The following is a 9,625-nucleotide window of genomic DNA, read 5'->3' as shown; positions in this document are numbered from 1 at the left end:
ATGAGTAGGAAGATTAAAACTCCCAAAGGCAATGAGTTATAATTTTGTCCAACATAAAGTAATATTTTGATGTTTTGTGAGAGTTTTTATAAAGTTAGATGAAGACATTAATACTATTTTTAGAATACCTTTTTAGAAAAAAGAAATCCTGTTGTACTTTTGTAACTGAACCAATGTGAGTTCACTCCTTGGTGAGTCACAGATACACCAGGTAGGGTTGTCACACAAAGTAAATTTTATTTGAGGCAAATAAGGAGATCACTGGGAATAATTTCCAAAGCCTTGACTTCCTGAGAAAGGGTGAATGAGTGCCTTTTGTTTAGGGTTAGGATGAATATTTAAATAGGGAAGCCTTGTCATCCTTTGTAGAGGTGGGCATGAGGTCATGCATGCACCTTAAGGAAACATGCTTATACATACATCATATGTTATATAAATGAGGCTGGTGCCCCTCCTTGGGTAGAGATTTTATTATTATAATGAGGAAGAGGGAATTGTTGGTCATTCCAGATGTCACTCCATGGTCTGTGCAGGTGCCCGTCGGGGGTTAAGCTCAAACTGGTCTGGGTGGTCTGGGATGGCTGGAGGTCCTGTCAGGACAGTTTCAGGTTTCATTTGCCTGTGTTAAGAAGTAAGCCAGAAAGAAGAATTTATGAAAAAATATAGGACAGAGGTTGTGGAGTACATGCAGGTGGGCAATAAAGTTCAGGTCTTGAGGTCTAGCTGGTGACACTTTTATTAGAGTTGTATATCCCTAAATCATCATTGAATTTGTTGCAATTTGTTCTGAATTGTGATTTCTATAGTAGGGTGCCTGTATAATACTAAAAATAGGGATTTATTATTTTTAACTGCGTTCTTTCCCAAATGTGCTAGACCAACATAGAAAATCTGTTAATCTATGTGTCTCCAAAATACTATTTAGAATTTTTTACCCAGAGAAACCCAAGAGTGTATAATGTTTAAAGAGTATAAATAATATCTGTAGCATTAAAGTATTTTAATCATAAACATAATGTTCATTTTAAGGTGATCTCTGAAATGTATATCATAAAACTCAAAACACCATAGAAGAAAATTAGAAACCATTCACTTAACCATTATCTTCAATTAATGGAAAGGAAATGGTAAAATTTAAAGTGATTAATTCCTTCACTTGACTGTCCATACTTTAATATTGATATACCTTATGAAGATCCCATATGCATGGGAAGGGTAGTCTTTTTCAGTTTCTCTGAACACAGATGATTGGGAGGGTGTCTTAACCTTTTCTGGTTTCCAAGCATAGGTCTCAGGCAAAGGTCAACATTGTCACCACAACTTTCCTTTCTTTGAAGGACTTACAAGAGTAACATTTAACCTTCTTATTTTTTTTTCCAACTCTGGCAAAATGTGTGTTACTGGTGTGTACATTTCAGCTAAAGCAGTAGTAAGAAGACAAATCAGAATACACAAATCCAGGTAAAGTTGAGAATGAATCAAAATATCTACCATAACCATGAGACTTTATAATTTGGTATATAAAAAAGCTTGTTAAACCAAAAGAAGTCTTTAATTTTTAGACTATTAGGCAGTTTTAAAACAGTGAAGAATTGCTATTAGTATGGTGAACATTTTTTGGTTCAAAATTAACTTTCTAACACCCTGAAATCATGTCATGCCTAATTAAGCCATTATGTAAGTCTGACCTTGAGTTTAATAGGATGAAAAGGGAGAATAGAACTTGCATATGGTTGGTGCTTCATAACTGTTGACTAATAATGACTATAATGATTTATAACTTGGATCAAATAATATTACTAGATATTTATACTCTTTCAAGTTTCATTTAAAGTTCATATCTGAAATCTATTTCGTAGAGATGAGCAGGCATATCCATTTAGAAAGGACTAAATCAGTGCTTCTCAACAGGAACAGCTTTGCTTTCCAAGGGACACTTGGCGATATCTAGGAACATATCCTTCATTATTACTACAGGAGTTGGGGGGTTCTACTGGCATCTAGTGGGTAGAGGCTAGAGAGGCTGCTAAATATCTTGCAATGTACAGAACAGCCTCTCAAAATAAATAATGATTTGGTCCAATATATCAATGATATTGAGATTGTGAATCTCTGGGCTAAATAAGTTTTATATGGAGTTAATATATACTCATGTGTGTAGATACTTAGATAGTGTGTATCAGGATGTGTATTTATGACTCTCCAGAAATTCTGGAAATTTTTCTTTACTTTCCCTTTTTTTCTGGCTAAAAAAGTTATGATATTGTTTGCCAATCATTCTCTAATGAAGTAAATATTCTCTAGTTGTTACTATAATACACAAAGAAACAACTTTCATTCTGATATTGAATCCCCAGTCCTAAATAACAACAACAGAAAAGCGACGATAGAATAAAGCTAACACAGTACAAAGTTAAATCCTCAAGTTCTAGAACATTATTATGTGTGAGTCTCTGACCCTTTGTCAGTGTTGAGAGAATCAAAGGAAAGAGAAGAATACTTTGAAAGTTATGTCTTTACAATATCTCTCAGAAATATTTTTTCTCTTGGCACATTTGAGAAAGAGAGGGCTTGTTCTTCTCTTTCTTAGCTTAGAGAGCCATAGATACAGTCGTGTGACTACCTGCAAAGAACATTCCCACTTAAATGGAGAAGTGGGGGTGATAAATAAAAATCTGCCATAGGAAGTGATCAAAGAAGGCCAGTCAAAGAAAATGTAGGCAGTGAAGTTGGAGGCAGCTGAAAGAAAAATTAGGATAGTTAGATTCCTGTAGCTGACATATTTGGGATTATAACAATAGAGATTTCAAAAGCTGTAGTCACCCATATCAGAGCATTTGTAAAGACAAAGTACTCAAAACAAAGCTGCTGGAAATTGTCGATTACATGAAATTTAAGCAAGAACAAAGAGAAAAGATGACAATATGAGGAAATAATTGCTACTATGTGTGTCTATGTACATGTATAAACTGATTTATTTAGTCCTTTCTGAATTATAATTTATAAGACATATTGGCATTTGGAATTCATAAACCATCTCTACATCCAGGCAGCTTTTTTCTAAATTAAAATTTCCTTCTTCCATGTATTTTTGATTTTGTTTTTCCCGTCCCAGCCATGTTGTCCTTAGTTATTTTTTTAAAAAACTGGGACCAGGGGTGCCTGGGTGGCTCAGTAGGTTGAGCGTCCCACTTTTGATTTTGGCTCAGGTCATGATCCCAGGGTCATGGGATTGAGCCCTGTTTCGGGCTCATGCTGAGCTTCGAGCCTGCTTAAGACTCTCTCTCTCTCTCTCTCTCTCTCTCTCTGTTTCTCTCTCTCTTTCTCTCTCTCTCTACCCACCCCCCCCCCTTTGGCCCTCTCCCCGCTGGCACATTCTTTAATAAAAAAATATAAATATAAAGTAAAATACATTACAATGCAATACAATACACTAAGTTTGTTGAGTGTCCAACTCTTGATTTCAGTGCAGGTATTTATCTCAAGGTTGTGAGTTCAAGCACTGCATTCAGCTCCATGCTGGCTGTAGAACCTACTTAAAAAATAAAGAAAAATTTTAAAATGAAAATACGTGGACTGTGTATACTTACTGTAAGGTTGATTCTTTCATGGGACTGACTTTTTGTAGAACTGGGTTTAACAAAGATAAGGTTATCAGGTTGACTTAATAGAGAGAAATCGCTTTACCTTCCTCCACTAAATTTAACTTTAAATCTGTTTCATCCTATTTCCATCTTCCCACTTAGCATTAATACCCCCACCTATAAAACCTGAGGTCCGCCTAAAGATAGGGTGAAAGAGCCAGTCTGTTAATAAATAAGTGAAGCAACCTTCATGGGGACTATGGCAAACTCAAGAGTTGGAGACCTATAAAGAGTAAACACGGCCATTGTAGCTTCTGGCTTTCATTCTCATGTGTCATGAAGGGCTGCTGCCCAGTATTGTTAAACATTCCAGTTTTTATGTTAAAAAATAATAAATTCATACTTTAAATTAAACACCCAAATTAAAATGTTTTCTCTCTCTCTTTTTCTTGTCTTTGCCTTTTTCTATTTTCATTTTGAATTTAGTACAATATACATATCAGAGACCACTAATGTGAAACTTCTGGCCCAGATGATCAAAGTGTTCCATATTTTTCAAAAAAGGTACTAAGAATATATTAACATTACACTAGAAATCTATTGTAAATATATTCAAATAGTTGGTACTAAGGATTGATATTCCAAGAATAGCATTTTTATTAAAGAACCAGAATGTAGCTCTGAGAGACTGTCTAGCCGAGCAAAGACATTTTGCATAGAATCCTAAAATAGTATTGTTGACTGAGGCAGAAGCTTGTGAGATTTTTATCTATGAAAATTGTACTTCAATATATCAGCTGTGGACTTGGGGTAAGATTTAGGTAAGATATTTGAGGCAATTAATATTGTCACTAGAAATGTTTGTCCTTCATTATTGTTTTCTAAGTACTGAACTCTTTAACTTTTTAAACATATTTTTCTACTTTTTGCATGGAGACAGTACATAAACTCAATAATCCAATTCTGTAGAACTAAACCAGACATTTGTATAATAGGTTTGCTGTAGAGGTGGTGGTACATCTTGAACCTGTTATTGTAATACAATTCTCGATATCAACTTGGAGATCATTCCAGGTCAGTGATTTGACTTCACAGTAGAATCACCTGAGGATTTTTTTTTTTTAATTCTGATGACCTGACTGCATTTCATAACCATTCAGTCTTTGTGGGGTGGGGAGGTGTGGGAAAGATCCAGACATCATTACTTTTTTAGCTCTTTAGTTGAGCAGAGAACTATCTAAATAATATTCACTAGAATTCTCCTTTAAGCCAGTGGTCATAAGAGTCTTAAAAATCTTGAGGACCAGATAAGGTTAATTAATCCAATTGTTCATTTAACAAACATGTATTAAGTACTTACTCTGTACTAGATACTTTGCTTGAGGAGAGGGGTGATATGCAAAGATGAATAAAACTTTTTTGCCCCTCAAATAAATAGAAACTATTTTTTTAATGTTTTTATTTATTTTTGAGAGACAGAGAGAAACAGAGCATGAACAGGGAGGGGCAGAGAGAAGGAGACACAGAATCCCAAGGAAGCTCCAGGCTTTGAGCTGTCATCACAGAGCCCGACGTGGGGCTCGAACTCATACCGTGAGATCATGCCCTGAGCCAAAGTCAGATGCTTAACTGACTGAGCCACCCAGGTGCCCCAGAATCTATTTTTTTTAATGTTTATTTATTTTTGAGAGAAACAGTGAGAGACAGAGTGTGAGCAGAGGAGGGGCAGAGAAAGAAGGAGACATAGAATCCAAAGCAGGCTCCAGGATCTGAGCTGTTAGCACAGAGCCCAACGCAGGGCTTGAACCCACAAACTGTGAGATCATGACCTGAGCTGAAGTCAGATGTTTGACTGAGGCCTCAGAGCCCCCAAATAGAATCCATTAGTGGAAGTTCTTATAAATGAGTAAGTGAAGTGTTAAGATAGCTTTGGTAGAAATATGCCTTTGGGGCGCCTGGGTGGCTCAGTAGGTTAAGCATCTGACTTCGGCTCAGGTCATGATCTCGCTATCTGTGAGTTCGAGCCCCGCATCAGGCTCTGTGCTGATGGCTCAGTGCCTGGAGCCTGTTTCGGATTCTGTGTCTCCCTCTCTCTCTGACCCTCCCCCGTTTATGCTCTGTCTCTCTCTGTCTCAAAAATAAATAAATGTTAACAAAAAATTAAAAAAAAGAAAAAAATATGCCTAGAGAAAAAGGGAAAAGCAATTTGATCTGGAACTTGATTGAATATTAGGGAGAAAAAAATCATACAGGATTATTCCTTCAGTGAACCTGAGAAATGAATAAATATTTTTGGCCAAAATAGAATGGGATATTGGAAGGGGTAGAGTCAGCGTGTGAGAACAACTTGTCCATCTTAGATCTATTGAAGATAATCAGTCTGAACAGAGCTTATAGGTTGATTTTTGCCTACTAAAATTTAGTACAATAAATACTGTTAATTTTTTTTTGTTTTCGGTAATGTTATTAAATAATTTAAAATATTTGTTACACTTGTCAGAGTAGTTTCCAAACTTTAATGTGCATCATAATCATCTGAAGGCTTTTTAAAACACAGATTTGCTACCCCTCCCTCAGCTTCTGATTTGCTAGGTCTGGGGTGGGCCCAATAATTTGCATTTTTAACAAATCCCAGTTGATGATGAAACTGCTAGTGGTCCAAGGACAATACTTTGTGAAAAAGTGTTCTATAAAGAATAGATTGTCAGGTGATTTGGTCAGGGTCTAGGTGAATATATTTTTAGTAAACAATTCCATCTTTATAAACCTCCCCACTTATAAAATAAAAAAGGTTGCACTGTACAATACCTATAACAAAGAAATATAGGCATCCCAGATGGGCTAATAATAAATTTTCAAATTGAAAATATTCTTTAGGAGAAGATGAGTGTTTTGTGAGAAAAGGGCAAACATGTATAACAGAATATTCAATCTTGACTCTGACCTAAGCAGTTCAGTTCACTCCCTAAATTTCAATACCCAGTCAGTAAAACAAAAGCCCAGCCAGACCCACTACCCTTTAATGGGACTTTGGAGATCATCATTCCTCCATTCATTACCATCATATGCTCTCAGAACTGCAGGCTACTTTTGAGAGTTTCCCAACTTCAGGTCTTGCTCTCCCTGAAAGGAGTTCTGGTATTTATATGTATTAATATGTATTTCTTCATCTCATAAAATTTTCATTGAGATCTTAGTACTCTACAGGGATTTTTACCTCTTAGCTGCTGGCTGACCCACCTTTTTTAATTCGGTGTTTCTAAATTCTCAAGCAGCCCTAGCATTCTGTCTGTGGTCTATATGCAAACTTGGTAGGAGGGGAACTCAAGGGACTTGAGACTTCAGAGCATATGATGATGGTTGAGCCAGTGGAGGGAGCTGTTTGCTTGAGAATCACTGACCTTTTTGGTATCTAGCAGACAGAAGCACACATTTCATTGCTAGCGAAAAGCCTAGTGCTAAACATTTATTGCTCTGAGTTAGTATTTTCACTGAGCTAAACTGCTTATGTTGCTTTGAATTTGGAACAAAAATCACCTTCTATCAAAGGACTATACCTGCAATAGCCTTTGTGACTAAGTGGAAGGTTGGTAGAAGCAGGACTTGAAAAGATATGACCTGTATGATGCTATGAGATTTGCTTAGTGATGTGAACAGTTCCTTATTAAATAAGTGACTTTGAGGGTGCTCAGTCATAACTCATATAAGGTATAAATTATGTTTCATAGAAAAAGTACAAAATTGTCATTCTGCCTTAGTCTATATTTATCTTTAAAGATAAATTTTCTTTGGAATTCCAGAGTTAATTATTTATTTTAATAGAATGTGTAGATTTAAATTGACTATAGTGTTGAATTTTAGGACCTATAAATAGTGCCATTAATCTGAAGAAGTACAGATGTGTGAATAAAAAATAATATTTAGTGATGGCTGATAAAATTTTTAAATGTAATGCTTCAATAGTATGAAATTTACCTTTAAACTAAAAAGGTTAAAGTTTTGCTGTATGTGTCTATCTTATTTATGCTTTTCTATGCAAAAATATAGTTCATGATAATTCAAAATGTCAGATAAACATAATTTTAACTTTTATCTTTACTGAATATTTATGGCATTACTAACAGTGGTAAATACAGCTTAGTTTATAAGCTATTCAATGGTAATGACAGCCCCAAAAATGGAGAGAAAACATAGACTGGTTGTCAGGAGATCCTGGGTTCTAGAGATGAAGTCTCTTCCCTATTAGCAATGTGATTTTGTAAAACTATTTAATCTCACTGGGCCTCAGTCTTTTCAGTTTTAAATTAGTAAAGTTCAACTTCTAAGACTTTCCAGGTTCCCAATTTTTAATTTTTTTCAGATGATTTTTATTTCTTAAGATTTAGACCACTTGGTATACCAAAGCAAACTGAATTCCAGTATATTTTAAAACCACGTTGTTCCAAAAACACATGTATATGTGAAAAATAGTCTAAATCTAATGTTAGTTATATGGCTAAAAAAAAAAAAAAAATATATATATATATATATGTATATATTTATATCATAATTTTGGATCACTTAGATATTGGGAATATTGGTTTTATTTTTATTAATAAGTTTTGTTTTAGTTAATAGAATTACTATTTTCTCATTATTTTCATATAGTATACTATTATAATTCTTATAATCCATTAAAAAATAAAATTCCCAAGAAAAAAATATGGTTTACTTAGAATTTTGAAAGTTAATGAAAAGTCATTTTAGGTGTATATAACAGGATGTCAAAGAACTTTATGTATCACATAGTCATAAATTTAATTTTTCAGAGAGAAAAATTTTAATGTGATGACTATAAAAATATTGATAGAGACCAAAATATTAACCACAATTTTATAAAGCTGATACCAGGTTTTAAAAATCCCACTAATGCCTCTAAAGTATTACTATACCACTCTTATTTAGACTGAGAGAGCCTTGTGAATTGCTTTTCAGTTTAATCTAGTAGATTAAGCTTTATGAAACCTTTGGTTGGGATTTTCTATTGATAGCTGTTGTTCCTCTGTGATAAAAAAAAAAAAAAGAGAAAAAAAAGGAAAACGAAAGTTTAGAAGGCTTTGCAGGCAATCTGGTTTTGCAAGCCTCTTTCTCTGCTGAAAGATTAGAAGTATGACGTGTGATTTGCCTCTCTTGCGAAGAGCGTTACTACTTCAATAATATACAGATTTGGATTTTGAATTGCATTGCAGACAATCAGAGAGGTTACTAAAATTTTATTTTACATTCAGGTAAATGTGTAGGTTTTGTTTGTATATCTCATTCCCCATTATATGATTTCCTTAAAGTCATTAATATGATTTCCTTAAAGTCAAATTTATGAGAAAATAATGGAGAATTATGGGCATAGCCATTATTCATTATCATTTTCTTTCATACAAAGCACTCTGAAAATAAAAATTGGCTTTCACAACTTCTTTTTTCTGTTTCCTTGTCTCCTTTTTTAAAATATGTAAATATTTTGGACTTAGGACTAAAGCCCCCTAACTTCTTGTTTAAAGACATTTCTAAAACTGTTTGCCATCTATCCATCTTCTATGATTCTTAACAATAAATTCAGAATTATAACTCTTAAAACTTCACCTTGGTAACATACATCCAATTTTATTGTCTCCTCTGCTGGCCTGATATTACTAATGAGAGCCTGAATGTCACAAGGCAATGAGGATTGCCCATCAGTTGCAGAGCTTAGTGAACTGTGTAATGAAGTCTTGTTTGTTTGCTTTCTTTTGTAAAGCACTCAGTGAATCTCAGCACATTTTCAGCAGCTTAGTGATATTGCTCATTTCATCACTTCTTCTAAACTTTTTGCATCATTTTACTAACCATTACTGAACTTTATTTCATTTCATATACCTACAAAGGCAGTGCCAAAGTAATTGGCAGAACAGCTAATAGGCACTAAAACCAAATAATAACTACCACAAGAGAAGCATCAAAAATGATAAGAAATTGAAAACTACATTTACCATATTTCTTATACATTTTAAAAAGATTTTAAGACA

The 9,625-nt window shown here is 34.3% G+C and overlaps 1 long non-coding RNA gene across 2 annotated transcripts; it reads right to left on the bottom strand.

Moving 5' to 3' along the window:
* Positions 1–222: 222 nt before the first annotated feature.
* LOC106987451 (uncharacterized) lies at positions 223–6,992 on the bottom strand. 2 transcript variants are annotated; one of them, XR_001432208.3, is made up of 5 exons: positions 6,825–6,992; positions 3,418–3,532; positions 2,624–2,739; positions 1,187–1,418; positions 223–619 (listed from the first exon to the last, which is right to left on the bottom strand). It is a non-coding gene; the product is annotated as an uncharacterized LOC106987451 (long non-coding RNA). The 2 variants fall into 2 exon arrangements; XR_003420832.2 differs by lacking the exon at positions 1,187–1,418.
* Positions 6,993–9,625: the final 2,633 nt, after the last annotated feature.

This window comes from Acinonyx jubatus, chromosome C2 (genome assembly GCF_027475565.1).
Source record: "Acinonyx jubatus isolate Ajub_Pintada_27869175 chromosome C2, VMU_Ajub_asm_v1.0, whole genome shotgun sequence".
Classification (NCBI taxonomy): Eukaryota; Metazoa; Chordata; class Mammalia; order Carnivora; family Felidae; genus Acinonyx; species Acinonyx jubatus.
Note: the sequence above shows the minus strand (reverse complement) of the source record. Positions and strands in the feature narration are given on the sequence as shown.